At 33.9% G+C, this 20,701-nt stretch overlaps 1 protein-coding gene across 1 annotated transcript in view; it reads right to left on the bottom strand.

The window, feature by feature from the left end:
* LOC106054835 (uncharacterized) overlaps nt 1-19,482 on the bottom strand; it is an 83,402-nt gene extending 63,920 nt beyond the window's left edge. The window contains exon 1 of the mRNA XM_056004521.1: nt 19,114-19,482. The gene's annotated coding sequence lies outside the window, so the exon portion shown is untranslated. The remainder of the gene's footprint in view (nt 1-19,113) is intronic.
* Nucleotides 19,483-20,701: the final 1,219 nt, after the last annotated feature.

Raw genomic sequence — 20,701 nt, 5'->3', positions numbered from 1 at the left:
TAAGGCCGGCCCTGAATGGAATAGATGAAAATAGATGGCAGCAAGTGGCCTCTGAAAGAGTCGGAAAGATCTCGCGAAGGCCGTGGACACACATTAAAGACCCTAAAAAAACCTGTGTCGAAGACAGGGAAGAAGACGAAATGAACACTTAAATAGACCGCCGGTGGACAACGGCTTTGTCTGGATTAAAGTTGACACTATATTCAGGTCATAAATGGGTTTGTATAGCCATGTGAGACACTGAACTCATCCTTAATCTTCTGAATCGAAGAGATTATTATTATTATTTTATATTTCATTTTTAATATATAAGAAAACTTTAACAAATAAATACATATTTAATTAAAAACCTATTATCCTGTCTCACAGACCCATATATATTATACCTAGACTGGACATAAGATTCTTAACACGACACACAAAAATGTCGTGAAAAACTTTTAAAAAGCTGAAACAAGGGGGTTGCTTTGTAACGTAATTACAAGATGCACATTTTTGTTTCAACCCTAACCTATGTAACATATAATTTAATGTTTGTTATAGTAGCCCAAGTAATTAAACAATGAAAATAAGAGTACACTCGTCTCATAATTATTATTTAGCCATTTTTTAGATACATAATCTATATCTAGAAAGATCTGGGTAATAAATCTATAAATTGCTTAATCTAAAATCATAAGATGATAAGAATCAACAGGCTTAAATTAACAGAAAATGGCTTTATATCATAAATTTGCATAAATATATAGGTTTATGATTAATATTAACAATAGCTCATTTTATTTAAAATCCGCAAATTATATCTAAACTTTGAAAACTAAAGATCATTACTTTTTTAAGACAGAAAAGATCAAGTTTCCTAGATTCGGGGCGACTTCCCTTATAGCTACAAAATAGTTACTTACATAACTATCTATCTAAATGTTAGACATTTAATTTTTATTTTAACAAGGTTACAAAGACAGTTTGTGTGGAAACACAAACTCAAAATCGGCCCCCGAAAAGGTCCACCCAGGCAGGTAAAACGGCATGTTTCAATATTTTCAGAAAGAATATCATAATGAAATTGTATGAAAGGCGAATGGCAGAGAAGAATGGAGAAAGTAGGTTGACAGATCCTGTGTGGTGCCCCAAAGGTCCAGCAGACCAAGGGATAGGTGAAAGTGAATGTGAAGTTAGATGTGAACTTGGCCTAAATGATGTCTAAAATGAGTATCTAATTGATCTAATTGTTTTGTAAAGGGTCAATCTCTTATTCGTAGCCTCAAAAAAAAAAAAAAACATTTCCGTAAAAGAAAAAAAAAAAAACATTAGGTATGTTGGTCTCATTGCGTAGTTCACGCAATGATATGAAATTTACTTAATAATTGTAGTTTTAAATTATGTACAACTTATTTGCATAGTAAATAGATTTTTTTTCTTTAAAAAAATATTATAAATTTTTGTGTGTGTAAATGTTGTATTTATTATGACAGAACTTACACAACTTAGCCATACAATTGTAATAAAAATATTTTTTGACCAAAAATCTAAAACCATTTGCATAAATGTGTTTTAAAAAATGGTAAATTGTAATCTCCCTTACTTAAATTCAGCGTATGCCCCCACTTCAATCAAGTACAAATTCTTTCCCTTGTTTGAGATACCAAACAAAATAATTTTTTACCAATAGTTAATTACTAATTGTTTAATTTTTCTTATTGACTCTTGTGTTGTCAGATTGATCCTAGATTGGGTGTGTGAAAATTAACGTGTACAAACTTTTTACCAAACAGACAGAGTGAGTTGATATAAGCTTTGTAAAAATATTCATTCATATAATTGAGACAATGAAGCATGAAATCAGTTTACAAAAAGATTCATTCATAACATCGACATCTGAAACCATGAGACAATTTCAGAAAATGATTCATTAATAAAATGACCCTATGTAATTTGCGTACACTGTGCGACATAATATCAAAACAACACAATATCAAAATGATAATGGGAAACTGCACAGTGTAGAATAAATAAACTGTATTAAAGCTTGCAAGAGCAATTTCCAGATAATACATAAAATATAGTAGATAATTGTCGTTATTTTATAGCTATCAATCTTATAAGTGCTTAGTAGATAGCATGTGAAACATTTCCTTTAAAAAGATCACGAGAAAAAAAAATGTAAAAGTTTGTAAATGGGAACTTATTGTAAGAACAGATATCCACGCGTCGGGGATGGAAAAAGAGCCCCCTATAATCATGCATAGTGAAGAAGGAATGCTGGGAGCTCACTGTGTACCCGGCCTTCAACGTCCCTATCCCGAGTGTCCTGAGCCCCGAGACACTGGAAAATAGAAATAGTTTTCCATTAAATAGACATCTGCTTGGACCCCCTTCAAACTGAAAAACTGTTCAGTCAGACCGGCGAAGGCAGCTTTGTTTTTATTTTGCTGGCCTAGAGGTTCAAGAACTTCGGCTCAACTCTATCGACAATTTCTAAACGTGGTCCCTGTAAGGGCACTTTCTCCATGGATCCAGGACATGAAATAGAGTTGACAGTGTTCAGTTGGGTCTATTTCAATAAGTTTTGTGAGTTGTTTGTTTTCATTGTGGGGAAGTTCTGAAATCACATAAATTTAAAAAAAAAAAGTATTCCATCTTAGAAGTCAGTAGGCCCTACATGGAGACGGTTTTCTGGTTCGGCAAAATTTTGTATAGAAAATCTCAGGAATGCTAGCAAGGACGACTTTGCTTCTCTGTGATATAAAATATTCTAAAGTAAAGATCTCGACACTTGTAGCCATAGACAAGGCTTCGAGTCCTGGCTGATTACAAAGCTTACATCAACTCAGTCTGTCTGTATGTCGGTCTATCTGTTTGTTTGGTAAAAAGTATGTACATGTTATTTCTCCTACACCCATTCTCGGATCAAGTTGGCATAGACAAGACATGAATCAATAAAAACAAAATAGTCAATTAATCACTGCTAATTAATTTGTTTGATACCAACAAGGGACATAAATCTTTTAATATTCACAGATACGGCAAATATATAGGGTTTCCTCCCCTTAGATAATCAAACACGTTATTTCTCCAACACCTAACGAAACATGAATCAATTTAAAAATTAATCTATAAAAAAATTAATAAAATAACCAATTAGTAATTAATTGTTTTGTTTGATATAAAAAAGGGAAATAACTTCTACATTATGAGAGATATAGTTGTAAGTGTGGAGTTCTGTTCCTTAGATAAGTTGATTTTTAAAGTATTTCTCCAAGTCTGATTTTCGATTCTATTTGTTAAAATTAAAGTTATGTCTGCCATGTAAAGAGAAGGCAATAGCAAAGTGAAAGCACTGCCTCACCAGTTCTCAGATGATAGATTTAAGATACAAATATTAAACTGAGAGATGGCGAAAACACTTTCATAGTTCAAATTCCAATCGAACTTGTGACCCTTTACCTCAAACTAGCAAAACATTAGCCGAGAGGTGATAGTATAAAAACTTAAATTAATAATAAATTCTATGTGCACGGCTATAAATTAAAGTAAATAGCTAAAGATCATTTTCATTGAACAGTGCCCATGTTTGCGTGGCGTATTAAATTACGGTCAATAAAAATAAAACTTTTCCTTTTTGTTCGCCAGAAGCTTTTTGTTGACATAGCGGGGTAATAATCTCTAAGACAAGTTACTGACAAGCGAGCTGAAAGAACAAATATTGAATGAACATTTCTTTTCTTTGCTCGATATACGCAGTAGCTAGCCAGAAATGAAAGTTATCGTGTGACACAAGTTTGGTGACACAAGACACTGTCACTGAACAGAAGCCTGAAAGTGTCCTAACTCTTTAAATTCCGTTTTCCCCTCGCGCTTCTATGACATAAACATATTCGCCAATAAATTTTCCGTCAACGGCCTCCAATTAGCTGGCTTAAGTTGTAGATCTCGGGCTAGAACAACATATATTGAATTTGTTATTCAAATAAGGTAAAACTAGTTATACAACATAGAATCTGAAATTTAAATAAATAAATAAACAAACAAGTAATACTACACCACACATGGAATGTACATAACAAAAATAAACAGAAACTTAATTTTAGAGGCATATGTTTATATCAATATTGTAAGATTTATTTCCATTTTTCGATGTCAAACAAAAATAATTAATTATCAAATTTTAATTTACTAATTGGATAATTTTTTAAAATTGATTCGTATTTTTTTTTAAGGAACAATGAAAAACTGATGAAAGTTTTTACTTGATCCGAGAATAGGAAGTGAGGGGAAAAACGTGTTCGAAATGTGTACCAGACAGGCAGATGGGGTTCATATAAGCTTTGTACCAAGTAGATTTACTCACTTTCCTGGCCCCCCCCCCCCCCCCCCCAAAAAAAAAAAAACTTTAAAAGTTTCTAAACTCTCTAATATTGTTGCTCAATGTCCACGTCAACACCGATGGTTACCAACGCGACTAGATACTTCATTTGTTAGTGAAATTCCTTGACTTTAACAATTCTTCTGCTTCAGCTTGATCTCCGTTTAAAGTCACACATTTCATAACGTGTCTTGATGTATCGGAAGTATTTTAACCACATTGCAAGCCTTTATATTGTTTCGTGGCGGGAAAACAATAAATAGCTCGCTTTTTTAGTGTCTCCGGTGACTAACTACAGGAAGTGCTAATAGCTTATAGTTTTCTAAAAAGATATATGATCATTTTGGCGTCCTTTTTGACACTGCAGATTAATTAATTTTTTTTAAAAAGTTTTTCTGTTTGTAGCACAAACTCATTTCAATATGGAAGAAGCTTTAGACGTTCTGTCTTTGGCTTAAAACTTGTCAGACAACAACTGAACAGTTCAACTGATATTTGGTAGGATGATCAACTGCCAAACATTAAGATATAGTTAAATTTTAAGCGAATTTTAAGCTCATTTCTGTTTTATTTCTTTGGCACCATTGAAGTTCACTTTCGCGTCATTTACAATATTTAGTTTCTAGTGAGAAACCTCAAGAATAAACTTTTCCTTATCTGGCGAATAACAGATTATTTTTGTGGAAAATAAAATGACATGTGTTAACCCGGTTCTACATGTTAAGGAGATATTTAAATTATTCTACGCTGTTGGTTTTTATGAAGGATTCAGACAACAGGTATCTTTCTTGAATAGTACTTGAAACAAGGAATACTTAAATGACTTTGTCCTAGCATGAAGAAGAAGAATTTTGCCTTTTGTCGAGACGATGCACTAAACTGTAAAGAGAACTTTACAACCAAGTCATTTCACAGGATTGTATTTCTTTTTTGCCTACTTTTTTCTTTACGTTTACTACTGAATTTGTATCATTAATATTTGTGTATACGACTGAAATGTAAAGTCTATAGAAGCTAAATAGTTGCTTACATAATGGGTTATGTTGTGCTTATGCGTTTCGTTTCTTTGGTCTAGAACTAGAATTAATAAATTGAGCTGGAAGTACCTTTTTCCTTATATATCTTTGCATTTTTCAGTTCTCTTTTAAAATTAAACTGACATTATTAGGCTAGAATTTTAAGTGTACGTGATAGAGAAAAAAAATTCTGCAAAAAAATACGATTATAAAAAGCTTAAATGAAAGATATACGAATCAATAATTGTCACCCATTGGTACAAGTTTTTTTCTTCGGAACTGTTGTTGCTGTGGTTGACTGTGCATCGATCCCAAAAACTATTCCAACCTGATAAAACCTGTGTGAGGCAAGAGTGAAATAATCCATTCCCAATGCGTTACATAATTAGTATGTGGACTAGATTCGTTGTCTTTCAGTTGTTTAAATGTGTATAAATCTAATGAAAATATCTGAGGGAGACTGCTTACACAAATGAAGTTCTAAATGGAAAAGGCTCTGATTTAGTATTCTCTATAATCTATATGAACTTAAACCTGTTGTACACAGACTAATCGTTAATCCAGAGACAAAAAAAAAGATAAAGGGGAGGGTAGATTTCAATATCACATGATATGAGGATTCTGCTTGACCTGAACACTAATAAGATGTCTGGGAATCAAATCAAACTGGCATAGGTTGTTATTGATTTTTAAATTTTGTCAAATTCCGATCACGTATCGGACTACAAGTACACCCCCACTCCTGATCTCTCCAGACACACACGCACATTACATACAAACTCAAATGTCAACGTTAATGAAGTTCTACAACTCATCTTGCTACTCAGCACCTTTTATTCACAGTCTATGCATTTGTTTCTCTCCCTTTCATTATTTCCTGTTCAACCACAATACGCTTTTATCTAGCACAAAACAAAAAGAAAATGTTTTAAATCACAGCAATTGTTCTAGAATGGAAGTCAGTCCAGGTTTTATTTCATAGAGAGATTATTGTCTCAGTGTAAAACAAAACCTTTCAGTCTGAACATGCTTACATATCTGATCTTCACTTTCAGCCCTAGACAGTGCTTCTCAACCTTCATTCAGTGCACTTCTTGTGTTTCGTTAGCCTCTGCTCTTCTAGTCTGGAAACTTCTAGTGCTTCGTTAGCCTCTTCTCTTCTAGTCTGGAAACTTCTAGTGCTTCGTTAGCCTCTTCTCTTCTAGTCTGGAAACTTCTTGTGTTTCGTTAGCCTCTTCTCTTCTAGTCTGGAAACTTCTTGTGTTTTATTAGCCTCTCTTCCTAATCCTTAAACCGCTTGTGTTTCGTTAGCCTCTTCTCTTCTAGTCTGGAAACGTCTTGTGTTTCGTTAGCCTCTTCTCTTCTAGTCTGGAAACTTCTTGTGTTTTATTAGCCTCTCTTCCTAATCCTTAAACCGCTTGTGTTTCATTAGCCTCTTCTCTTCTAGTCTGGAATCTTCTTGTGCTTCGTTAGCCTCTTCTCTTCTAGTCTGGAAACTTCTAGTGCTTCGTTAGCCTCTTCTCTTCTAGTCTGGAAACTTCTAGTGCTTCGTTAGCCTCTTCTCTTCTAGTCTGGAATCTTCTTGTGCTTCGTTAGCCTCTTATCTTCTAGTCTGGAAACTTCTAGTGCTTCGTTAGCCTCTTCTCTTCTAGTCTGGAAACTTCTAGTGCTTCGTTAGCCTCTTCTCTTCTAGTCTGGAAACTTCTAGTGCTTCGTTAGCCTCTTCTCTTCTAGTCTGGAAACTTCTAGTGCTTCGTTAGCCTCTTCTCTTCTAGTCTGGAAACTTCTAGTGCTTCGTTAGCCTCTTCTCTTCTAGTCTGGAAACTTCTAGTGCTTCGTTAGCCTCTTCTCTTCTAGTCTGGAAACTTCTTGTGTTTTATTAGCCTCTCTTCCTAATCCTTAAACCGCTTGTGATTCATAGTCATCATCCAGAAGTCCTTATAGGGGCTTAGCGACCATGATGCAAATGGGTTCATTGCGCCCGGGACCTTGACTAGGAAGGTTCTATTCGGCCATTTAAAGATATTACTTTGTTGCTTGTACATACATACTTATGTCATGACACTTCTTTGCAAGAAGTCGTAGCTCATTTTTTTTTCCTTTTTTTTTCGGATGTTTTTTCACAATTAAAGATCATTACATCCTAGTCCAAACCATAATCCAAGCCTTTGAGAGTAAATGTTCCAGAATAATGCTTGGTATCAAATACCATGCAAAGAATACAAATGAGCTTGTACTTTTACAAGTCAATACTCTGGCTGGTAAAATGAAAGAACAACTCAATACTTTGAAGAGACAAAAGCTGAGCTGGTTTGGTCATATTATAGACATTACTCAGTATCAAAAGTCATTCTTCAAGGTACAGTAGAGGGAGCATGAAGACAGAATCATCCGAAGAAAAGCTGGTTGGACAATGTAAAACAATGGACCGGCCTCTCTTGATATCCTGCTGACCGGGAAAAGTGGAGGGATTTCATTACGCGAACTGTCACGAAAGTCAAGGGAAAGACCAAACCTCCCATAGGACGCTGGGGAAAGTCGGGGCTCGAACCATGGAGCATTAAGACAACAATCTAGAGCGCAACCCACACAACTTAGCTGCCATCCAGTTGGCAGTAAGGAGGTGGTACATTCATTGAAACGACTTTTTGTAAATACTGCCAACCAGGTGTTTCTTGAACAGGGGTTGGGGGAGGGGCTCAAACTTGGGCCCTTGGTACCTCTCTATCCCATTTCGTCTGAAGGTAAAAACACAAACTAAATTTTTAAAGCTCTTACATGAATAGCGCACTGATTACGAAAACTTTACGTCGTGTCTAGTGAATTCATTACAAAACGTGAAAGAGGTAGTCAATATTGAAATATTTAGAACCACTGTTACATGAAAATATATTTAAGATTATATCATATTTCGGATAAACCAAGGTGGGTAGGCTTTTAAAACAAAGATATATCATATTTAAGCATTTTTTTTCAAAATTTGAGTATAAAATTGCTTACAACATTAGTTTTGACCGGAAAAATCGTGACTAATCTATACATGAATGACCAGTTAGTACAGCTGCTTAGCCCCTGTCCCTGTGTTATTATTATTATTATTATCATCATTATTATTATAATTGTATTAGTAAATGAAAGTTATTCTCTCAGATTTTACGTTCATTGAGGTGTAGATGTATCTGACTTCATGGGATTTGAACCAGACATTCCATGTCTGACAGCGAAGTTCAATCAATATCTGCCACTATAGTATTGAATATTAGGTTTAGATAACTTTTGTGTTAAAACAACTTTAGAAAGCTCGAAAGAGAGTGAGAGAGAGATAAAGAGAGAGAAAGATAAATAGAGAGAGAGATACAGAGAGAAATATAAAGAGAGAGAGTGATATAGAGAAAGAGATAGATAAAGTGTCAAAATGGCATCCATGCGTCCATTAGGATGCCCTACCGGTCCATTGGGTACCGGCTCACGGGGCATTTGCCCGAATGCTGATATAGCCAGTCCGCCCCTGCATAAGACAGTGGTTTGAAAGGAAAGAGAGAGAGAGGGAAAAAAGAGTCAAAGATATTTTTGTTAGAATAATGAGGTGCGCGTGAACTGCTCTTATCATTGACAAAGAGAACGATAAAAAAAAACAAAGAAGGGAAAATAAGGAGTTATAAGAAAAAAAAAAGGTTTGAATATAAATAAGTGAGATTCAATCAAAGAATCTATTCAATTTTTTTTTTAAAAGATCATTTTGTAAAGCAATTAAATAAGAGTTTCGTGTCAGACTACCTACGATAGAGTACCGCTAGCAACAGTTCCAGTTCTAGGATTTTCCTTAAACATTGTCTAAAGTCTGAAGGATGCATATTTAGAACGGTGAATTCCAGAAAACTCTTCGTCCCATTTCCCCTCCCCTTTCACAAAAAATGGTCAAGTTCACCAAACACTAGGGAATGATAGACGCTCATTTATAATCATTGTTTTCTTTCGCAGTTAGCAATGAAAGAATAGATTACCCATAAAGCCACAGTTTTAGCAGATCTGAAGAACTGTGCTGCTGCTTTTTGTCAAGGAAAGTAAAGAGAGATTTTAAAACGTTCTTAGCTCCCCTGATAATGTATACATTGCTAGGGAAAAAAACACGATCTGTCGGAAATATCTAGCAGCTTCATCTATCATGCCGCGTGTGAGTTGGTTTTTTAGGTGACTGGTTATAATGTGTGAACCGTTTTCTAAAGCTCACTTTGTTTCCGTCAATTTGGTTTGTGTGTCACGTGATAGAAAACACCAATACAACTTTCTAACCAAACTAAACGTATATATCTATGGGGAATTAGTTCTATCTTAGCCTTGTGTACACTCTATAACAGTGTGTTTCCTTAACGCAACACTTCGCACATTCTCGGTATTTAGCGGAACACTTCGCACATTCTCGGTATTTAGCGGAACACTTCGCTTATTTTTAGAAAGATTAATTCACGCGGTGGCTAATCAAGTTAATTATTCCAGTAGTTCGTGGAACACCTATTCAGGTCTAGTGGAACACTAGGGTTCTGCGGAACACAGTTTGGGAAACACTGGTCTAGAACAGGGGTCGGCAACCTTTTCAGTCAAACATGACAATTTACCAAATTTCGAAGTTTTTAAAGAGCCACAAAGTTTTTTCTTGCCAGCTATAACTAGTTCTAACACAATGAATTTTTTAATATGAAAAAAAAAAAAACTAATTCATATAAGTAGTGTTTTTCACAACAAATTAGATAATATATATATGGCATTATTAGATAATTATTTTTTAATTCGGTAACAACTAAATAAGTTAGACATTTACTTGCATCACTAACATGTACTTCAATAACAAACAATTGAGCAAACAAATTCAATGGGAGCGATGGCTTTGGTTTTAGAAAGTTTGGATACATTTTGGCTCATAACTTGTTGCTTTTAGTTTCAAACACGACTCTAAATTTTCATTTGTTAGTGGGCTCCTTACTTTACTTTTAATTATAGTCATGCAAGAGAACAAAGGCTTGCACAAATATGTCGATTCATAGATGGTCATCACTCCCAATGCCAACTTCTTCACCTCACTGTAGCAATCTGGAAGATTATTCCATGTGCCGAATTAACTCGTGGCATTCCTTAGAAAGCTGTCCACTTTTGTTGCGTTACGTGCATTTCTGGACCTCCAACACTTCCAACTTGCTTTTCAACTCTGTAAATTTTCCACCCCACAAAGCTTTACTTTTTAAATCGATCAATTGAATTTCCAGAGATCCAGTAACAGTTCCAAATGGCTCAATGTGGATTTCATTACTATTTGTGTTGAGAATGTGTACTAGGAATGCTAGAATAGTTTTGTAGGTTCAAATGCTCAAATCTATCAAGAAATTCATCTTTGATTTTTGTTATAACTGTGCTGAAGTAATTTGTGTCTCAAGTGGCGCTGATTTTATCGCGATGCTGCTTTAGACGTTCAAAATGAAATAATTGACCGCTCTGATTATCTTCGGCAAAAAGAATTAATTGTCCTTCAAAACAAACCAATTCTTATACCAAAACATAGGCTGGGTTTCCCTTTCCTTGCAGCTTTAGATTCAGCTCATTTAATTCTCTGTTAAATCAACCATAAAGTAAAAGTTTTGCAACTATATGTGGTTCTCTAATTCGGTGTGATAAATGTCTTTTTCATTTAGAAATAAATGTATTTATTTCATTCAAGCACAAAGCTAAACGTTTCATCACCTTACCTTTGGAAAGTCATAGGTCGGAATACTGAGTCTCCATTTCCTTTAAGCTCACAAGATGCTGTTAACAATCTTTATTACCAAATTCATGACCTCACCTATTTCGGTCGGAATTGTTTGGGCTCACAGTACTTCTTGGTGCATTATTCAGTGAAACGTAAGAATGTCTTGGTTTATTTTGCTCAGTTGCTATTTAAATGATTTTAGCTAAATCGATCTTATTGTCTTCAAGGTAATTTCGCTTAGCTTTCGCTCTATCGTCCCCTCTAGTTTGTCATGAGAGCGGTAGAAATCCTAGAAGTTCTTCTTTTGGACTTTGGGATGACATATACCTGACAAAATAGGCAACTTGTGCCGTGTCTTTATGTTGCAAGAATAATCTATTGCAAGTGATAAGTGTTTTGGAAATCAGGAAACAGTTCTTCAGATGCACGCAGGAAGCAGTCTTTGACATACTCATCATCTGTAGATGGTATGCGTTTTTGTGCAATTTCTAGTGGTACCGCAAAGTTTGCCAGAATATATTTTACTTGTAGATTGTTTCTACCTTTGAGGAGATCATTCGCTTCTAATCATTTACTTGAAACAACAAACTATACGTCACAGTCAAAGCATGTGGTTAAGATGCCAATTCTTCTTGCGTCAAAACGAATTAAAACCATCTGACGACGGCGTCATTCGAGAGCTTCTGACGGACTGACAACAGTGACGACGCGTGCAATGGGGGAAGGTGTGGTGAAAAGCAAGTACAAGTGGCTGTGAGATCGAATCGGGGCCTAATCTTTGTTAAAAGATTCAGAACTATTTTCAAAAACAATGTTTCCATAAAATAAATAATATTTGCGTTTGGAACTAAAGAGCCGCAGCTACACATTCAAAGAGCCGCATGTGGCTCGCGAGCCGCAGGTTGCCGACCCCGGGTCTATAATATGGTTCTTATAATACTGATGATAACAATTCTCTCACAGACTTAGTGATGAATGTTATAGCTGAACTTCGTATGATAAAAGTGTTTTGATACATATAAATAATCACTAAATAAAATATTACATCAGTGTCAGTTTTGACATAAAATATACAATCCGAATAAGTAATGGGATTTTGAAGAGAGATAAGTCACAATATAAACAAAACAACAACTCTGATGCTGCTATTCTGATTTCTATCAAAACCTGCTTTGAATATTCTTTTGTGAAACATATTTTGGTCGGGTAGTATTATTATGAAGGTGGACTCAGACTCCCACACGCTTTATGGGGTGTGATTACAGTAGGGCAGTGGTTCCCAAACTTTTTACCTATGCGTACCCCTTCTAGAATGTTCGTAGCGCTAAATACGCTTCGCCACCCCCCCCCCCCGGAAATGTTTTTCCTTTTTTTGTAGGCCTACATACACACAATAATAATAACTCTATTACAATTAAGTATTCAATTAGTGGTTAATTGTTAGCATGCTTCAGAGACACATCGAATGCTTTCTTTAAAAAATGGAAACATTGTTTTGACATTGAAAAAGTGGGCGTGTCGACGGAAGTTGTAACCTCCCAATTCGTTTCCTGATCTTTGTAGAAGTTCGTCTTAAAATGTAAAATTAGCGCCGTATTTGAGTTTGTAAAATCTTAAAATAAATAATAAAAAGGATTTTAAACTTATGATATTTTATTTATAAACTAAATGGGTATTTAAAAAAAAATCAGCATAGTTAACTATGTGCCACGCGTACCCCCTTCAAACTCTTCCCCTACCCCTGGGGGTACGCGTCCCCCACTTTTGGAATCATTGCAGTAGGGTACAAGAAATAAAAACTTAAACTGAAAATGAGGAATAGAAAAGTGAAAATATGGTTGGATCAGACATAAAACAATAGTAAAAGATGAAAGGGTTTGAACAACACTGTCGAAAAGACGAAGAAGGATAAAAAGTGAAGTTTGTGTCATACACAAACTCGGGGACAGCCCCTGCGTTAAGTCGTAAATACACATTGCGTAACTAACGGAAATACAGAGTGACTGTTGAGCTAACACGAACGCTGTGTAAAATATTTTTTAAAAATATATACATGTGTGTGTATTTTAGCAGTTGGACACCGATGCGCTTTCTATATAACTTTCAAATCTTGTTTCAAAAACGGCGAATGAGTAGAAAAACGGGTCATGAAATTAAAAGTTCACAAGCGCTTTTGTTTTATATTTATTTATTTTTGTCTAGTTTTATTTTTATTTAGCTTTTAACCTAACAGACAAACGAACATCACAAAAAATAATCGCAATTCTTTCTATCATGGCATTTGTTTTGCTCGAGATTTGTTGGTATTTCAAAGTAAAGGAACAAGGAAAGAGACTTTTGACGGAATAAAGAAACTTCATTTCCTTAAGCACTAATGGCAGAATCAAAGCCTTAGGAGAGGATCAGATAGAAGTGAGGAAAAAGTGGATCTTTTTTTTTCCTAACAATCTAACAATCATAACCACACCTAGACAATGTGCCAAGGAGCTAAACGTATCAGACATTTGACTATAAGAAATGAGAATTAAAAACATGCTGATATCAAAACGAAGACTTAACTCTTTCACTCCTAACTGACGATACCGATGTTGATTCGACACCAATTAAATTAAATAAATTTTTGGTTTTATAAACTTTAATTTTTGTTATATAAAAAGAGCATGCATTCTTCGATAATTATATACTTAATAAAAACATTTCCTGATTACATACAAAAAAGTTATTAAGGTTTATTTATAACATGGTAATAAAACACAAGTGAGCAAAATTAATAATTCCATCGGCACGTGAAAAATAATTACGGAGAGAAAGAGTTAAGTTGACCACGTTGAACACTTCTATAACAAATTCCCTGTTTTGTAGACTACGCGATACGCAAAAGATCACTGCAGCTTCTGCACAGAGGAGTCTCGTAAAGATTTGATGCCATCTATTCTAAGTCTGTGGACAAAGTTACTCTGAGAACTACATTCACATAAGAGAGAGCCGATTTAACTGTCCAATTGATTTGTTGTAAAGACAATGTGTGTTGAAACTTGATATATTCTACACACTGCTCGCGGATCGCCACTAACACATATTTGTAATCTTTTTTATACTATTACTTTGTTTGAAACCTAGATGTTACCTCTCACTGACATACCAGTCATTGATCAAGAGATCTCTTAAACTATCGTACGTCACCGAATCAAATATCGTACACTGGTTCCTTTTACCTACTAAACGCACACTAAGAACGGTTTGACAGATTCGTAACCTTGGGATCGCTATTCGCGAAAAAACGCAAGCTTTTGTATTTTATTTTCGGTATTTCCTAAAAAAGGCCGCATTCTAAATATTAAGCATTTTTTAAAAATCACAAAAAAATGTAAGCAATTTTTTTTTTTCTTTTTCCTAAAGTCTACTTATTTTTAATATGCCATACGTCATTTATACTACCTTTTAGACAAAGCCTATTCTAATAGCATTAATAATATAGATCTAGTCTTTTTCTTTTCGAGAGAGAGAACACGTGTAAGAAGGACTAACTTTTTGCTGTTTTTAGCGGATAAGCAAAAGTGCTACTAAAAATTAACGGGCCCAATATATAAGAGCGAATATGCGGGTTTTTCGAAATCAAGTCAAAAGTCTCGGGAGAAATTACGATGCGCAGGTAAAAAAAAAAAGGTTTCAGGGAGCGAAAGAGAGAGAGAGAGAGAGAGCGGGCCGTGAAATTTCATTGTAACACAGGGGTTCTCAACCTTGTATGCTCGGCGACCCCTTTTTACAATCCGTCTATCTGCCGCGACCCCCCCTACCCCCCCCCCCACACACACACATACGGCAGTAGAAAAATAGACAATAATAATCTATATTTTCGATGTTCTTAGGCGAACCATGGCAAATCGTCAATCGACCCCCAAGGGGGTCGCGACCAACAGGTTGAGAACCGCTGTTGTAACAGATTCACGGGCTAAAAACGTATGTTAGGTTGATCGTTAAAATGTGGTCCATTTGTTGCTTTTCTTTGAAAAAAGAGTGTTCCAGCCATAATAATCACTATAAAGGTTATCAACGGGTAGCCGGTGGGTACTGCTAGTATATAAATATATATATTACAATAAATACATTACTAAAATATGATCTCAAAAGGAAGTTACTGATATTTATTTATTTATTTATTTGTACCTAAGGGGTCTGCGATTATTGAGGAAGGACCTTGATTTAAAACACTATTGAATATTGCTAAGTTTTAATAGAATATAATAGTAATAGAATAATAATATAGAAAATACATAATATTTAGTAAAAACAAATGTTTAATTAAGCAAAAGGAAAAAAAATACGGTAATTTAACTTGAGCTTGATTACAATACTAAATAATGACAGGCACAACAGTATATGGGAAAATAGATCATCTATAGTCTACAGATTTCTATTGGTGAATACGAATATAAATTCAATTGTACCCCGCGGAGCTTGCCAGAGGTTAGCAGAAGGGGCGTAGTGAGCAAAACGTGCGCCCGGGGCTAGGCACCATATTGGCCACCTCCTTGTTTTCCATGAACATCCCATAGAGAGATAGGCTTACAATGAAATTGTATTTAATAATAATGTAGCACAAATAACCTAAGAATGTATTATCTAACTTAAATATCTACAATAATTTAATTTTTTTTTTGGCGCTTCTCTGCGTGTGGCGCCCCCTTGAAAGTGGCGCCCGGGCATGTTGCCCCCCCCCCCACCCCTCACTACGCCCTTGGTTAGCAGTTAAGTCTGTGTTTTGTTGGAGCCTTGTTTAAAATATGTTTGTGGCTAAGACAAAGCCTATTTTAAAATATGTTTGTGGCTAAGACAAAGCCTATTCTAAAATATGTTTGTGGCTAAGACAAAGCCTATTTTAAAATATGTTTGTGGTTAAGACAAAGCCTATTCTAAAATATGTTTGTGGCTAAGACAAAGCCTATTTTAAAATATGTTTGTGGCTAAGACAAATCCTATTCTAAAATATGTTTGTGGCTAAGACAAAGCCTAGTCTAAAATATGTTTGGGAATAGACAAAGCCCAGTGTAAGTTTTTGTTTGAGCTGAATCAAAAGGTATAAACAAAGAGCTCTAAGGTACAGACTTCTATTTTCATTTTTTTTTAGGAAAATTCTAAATAAAATTTAGTTCCGTGACTAAATGTTCTAAATACAGGTAAGTAAACAATCAATGCCGGTACCGGTACTCAGTCTATCTTTTAACTACTAATAAATTAATAATAAACGTTAAAATACAAGAAAAGTATATTTTTTACCTACATTAAAAAAAAAGTGCCGGTACGCCGTACCGGTGCGTACCGTCACAAAAAGAACTGAATTAATAATAATTCAAGTACTCTCTAAAATTAAATAAACAATTCTAAGAGGTGGACATATCAGAAAATCAATTTTTTAAATACTTGATTGTATATTGATACTAGCCGGATTTGACCCGCGGCTTGGGGGCCTTAGTTTGAGTATTACTGATCCACTGGATTGAATTTAGATCTATTTCAATCATGGAGAAGGTCCCCATCAAATTTTGTTTATTCTACCACAGAAATGAAAGTAGAATATGAAAATGCGTTCACACGTTCAGCGGACATATTCATTTCTAATATAAAACACTATGAAAACGGGCTGACCCTAATTTGTTAAAAGTTTCGTTTCTTAATAATTAGAGATACTATTAGGTACTATTTGTCTATTTTTAGCCCCCCCCCCCCCTTTCCCTGTAATGGAAGTGATTTTAAACATACAATACGGTCTAAAGAACATTTATGCCAAAGTTTTATCAAGATTGGTCCAACAGTTTAGGGTTTTCATTTTTATTCGGAACATAGGTCTACAATACTACATTCATACAAACATACATACATACATACATACATACATACATACATACATACATACATACATACATACATACATACATACATACATACATACATACATACATACATACATACATACATACATACATACATACATACATACATACATACATACATACATACATACATACATACATACATACATACATACATACATACATACATACATACATACATACATACATACATACATACATACATACATACATACATACATACATACATACATACATACATACATACATACATACATACATACATACATACATACATACATACATACATACATACATACATACATACATACATACATACATACATACATACATACATACATACATACATACATACATACATACATACATACATACATACATACATACATACATACATACATACATACATACATACATACATACATACATACATACATACATACATACATACATACATACATACATACATACATACATACATACATACATACATACATACATACATACATACATACATACATACATACATACATACATACATACATACATACATACATACATACATACATACATACATACATACATACATACATACATACATACATACATACATACATACATACATACATACATACATACATACATACATACATACATACATACATACATACATACATACATACATACATACATACATACATACATACATACATACATACATACATACATACATACATACATACATACATACATACATACATACATACATACATACATACATACATACATACATACATACATACATACATACATACATACATACATACATACATACATACATACATACATACATACATACATACATACATACATACATACATACATACATACATACATACATACATACATACATACATACATACATACATACATACATACATACATACATACATACATACATACATACATACATACATACATACATACATACATACATACATACATACATACATACATACATACATACATACATACATACATACATACATACATACATACATACATACATACATACATACATACATACATACATACATACATACATACATACATACATACATACATACATACATACATACATACATACATACATACATACATACATACATACATACATACATACATACATACATACATACATACATACATACATACATACATACATACATACATACATACATACATACATACATACATACATACATACATACATACATACATACATACATACATACATACATACATACATACATACATACATACATACATACATACATACATACATACATACATACATACATACATACATACATACATACATACATACATACATACATACATACATACTTACTTTCTCCTTTATATTATATATTTAAAGTCGACAGCACAATTACAATGAAAATAAATGTGTTGGTACATTTGTGTAAAAGCACGCTGTACAATTTACAACTGATAAACTAACTATGTGAAATGTTACATAGTCGCATATAAATACTTCATTCTACTTGTGAATTTCTTACATGCTACAAAAAATACTAAAATTTTTTTTATTTAAACACATTTCCAAGTAGCATTTGAACTAACACCATTTCACTAAGATTTTTTTTTAAAGTCAATACTCTCATCCATAGTGTAATGAATCCTATATGTATTCATGTATTCGCAGGAATAATCTTCATACATCATTAATTTATAATATCGACTATATCTATCTATCTATCTATCTATCTATCTATCTATATATATATATATATATATATATATATATATATATATATATATATATATATATATATATATATATATATATATATATATATATATATATATATATAAAGAGAGAGAGAGAGAAATTGATTGGAATTTACAATAAAGAGATAAAATATCATTGAAAGATGTTCTAACCAAGGCGAGAAGGCTAGAAATGGAGAAAGACGGTAGACATATTATGAAACAAATACATAAAAAATAACAAATATACTTTGTTTTTTCAATTTGGCAACTCATATTGTCTATGTTTAAAAAAAGAAATTAACTTACCTTAAATTTCTAAAAAAAAATCTGGTCACTGACTTCTAAGTTTCAGTAATTGCTTGAAATCGAAATCTTGTACAACCTATTTCGTTACTTATGGATGTAATCGCCTAGTTGTTTTTTATTGTTCTGTCGATATATGTAGGTAGGTCTATCTCGATTCTTAAATTATGGGAGGCTTTTTATGTATAAAAGTTGTTGTTTTTTTATTTCAACTAAAGATATATTTAAATTTTCTATTTTCAAATCTCCCGTTTCAGTCCTATAAAAATGAATCTTAAAAAAATTGTCCGTTTCGCTTCTTTTTCTCCGATGGACGTTTTTTAAAATGATGCGACACCCACAGTTCACGTGACAGTGGGTAGAGCCTACGCAAAAACGCGAAATGAAAAAGCGCGTCCTGTAGCCAGACGGAACCAGCCATCTCGCCTCAAGCCAACGTAGCTAGGGTTGCCAGCGCGGGAGAAGAAGCGTGTACCTTTTTTATTAGTGTCAACAACTGTAAATAAAAATTAAACAGCCAAAGTACAATAAATACCTTTAAAAAAGCTTATATAATTTAAAAAACTACACATTTACAGCCATATCTCTCAATACTGTAAGATTATTTCACTTTTACTAAATCAAGCAAAATTAATTTAGTACCATTAATTAATTAATCAATTGTTTAATGTTTTGATTGATTCAGGTTTTAATAAGGACAATGAATAATTGTGCAAAGTTTCATCTTGATCCGAGAATGGGAAGTGGGAGAAATAATGTGTACACATTTTTTGTGTGTACCAAACAGACACAGTGAGTTGATATAAGCTTTGTACCAGACACAGTGAGTTGATATAAGCTTTGTACCAGACACAGTGAGTTGATATAAGCTTTGTACCAGACACAGTGAGTTGATATAAGCTTTGTACCAGACACAGTGAGTTGATATAAGCTTTGTACCAGACACAGTGAGTTGATATAAGCTTTGTACCAGACACAGTGAGTTGATATAAGCTTTGTGCCAGACACAGTGAGTTGATATAAGCTTTGTACCAGACACAGTGAGTTGATATAAGCTTTGTACCAGATACAGTGAGTTGATATAAGCTTTGTACCAGACACAGTGAGTTGATATAAGCTTTGTACCAGACACAGTGAGTTGATATAAGCTTTGTAAAAAAGAAAGTAATCACCATTTTTAATGACTTTTTAATTTTATGATTTACATGAGTAATTATACAGTTGGGGGCTTGGTGGTTTGCCGTTTGGCTTTGGAACTCAGTAGTCTCTTTTTCAAATTTCGATTATTACTGTTATTTTGAATTAGGGGGTTTTGGAAGACTCAACCCTAATGGGTACCTAACATTATTCAGGGAAAGTAAAGGCGGTTGGTCGTTGTGCTAACTACAAGACTCCTTTTTTTTAAATTATGCAATTCCTCCTGTGTGAAGATTGAATCATCTAAACAGTCGAAAAATAGACAAAAAAAAAAAGTATTTAAAATGAACATTGGTTGATTTGTAAAGCGCTTGGTTTCCGCATTGGGGTCCCAGGTTTGCACCCTGGGACTGGGTTTTTTATTTTCGGGATCTTTGGGTGCCACCTCCCACCC

This window comes from Biomphalaria glabrata, chromosome 11, assembly GCF_947242115.1.
Source record: "Biomphalaria glabrata chromosome 11, xgBioGlab47.1, whole genome shotgun sequence".
NCBI lineage: Eukaryota > Metazoa > Mollusca > Gastropoda > Planorbidae > Biomphalaria > Biomphalaria glabrata.
Note: the sequence above shows the minus strand (reverse complement) of the source record. Positions and strands in the feature narration are given on the sequence as shown.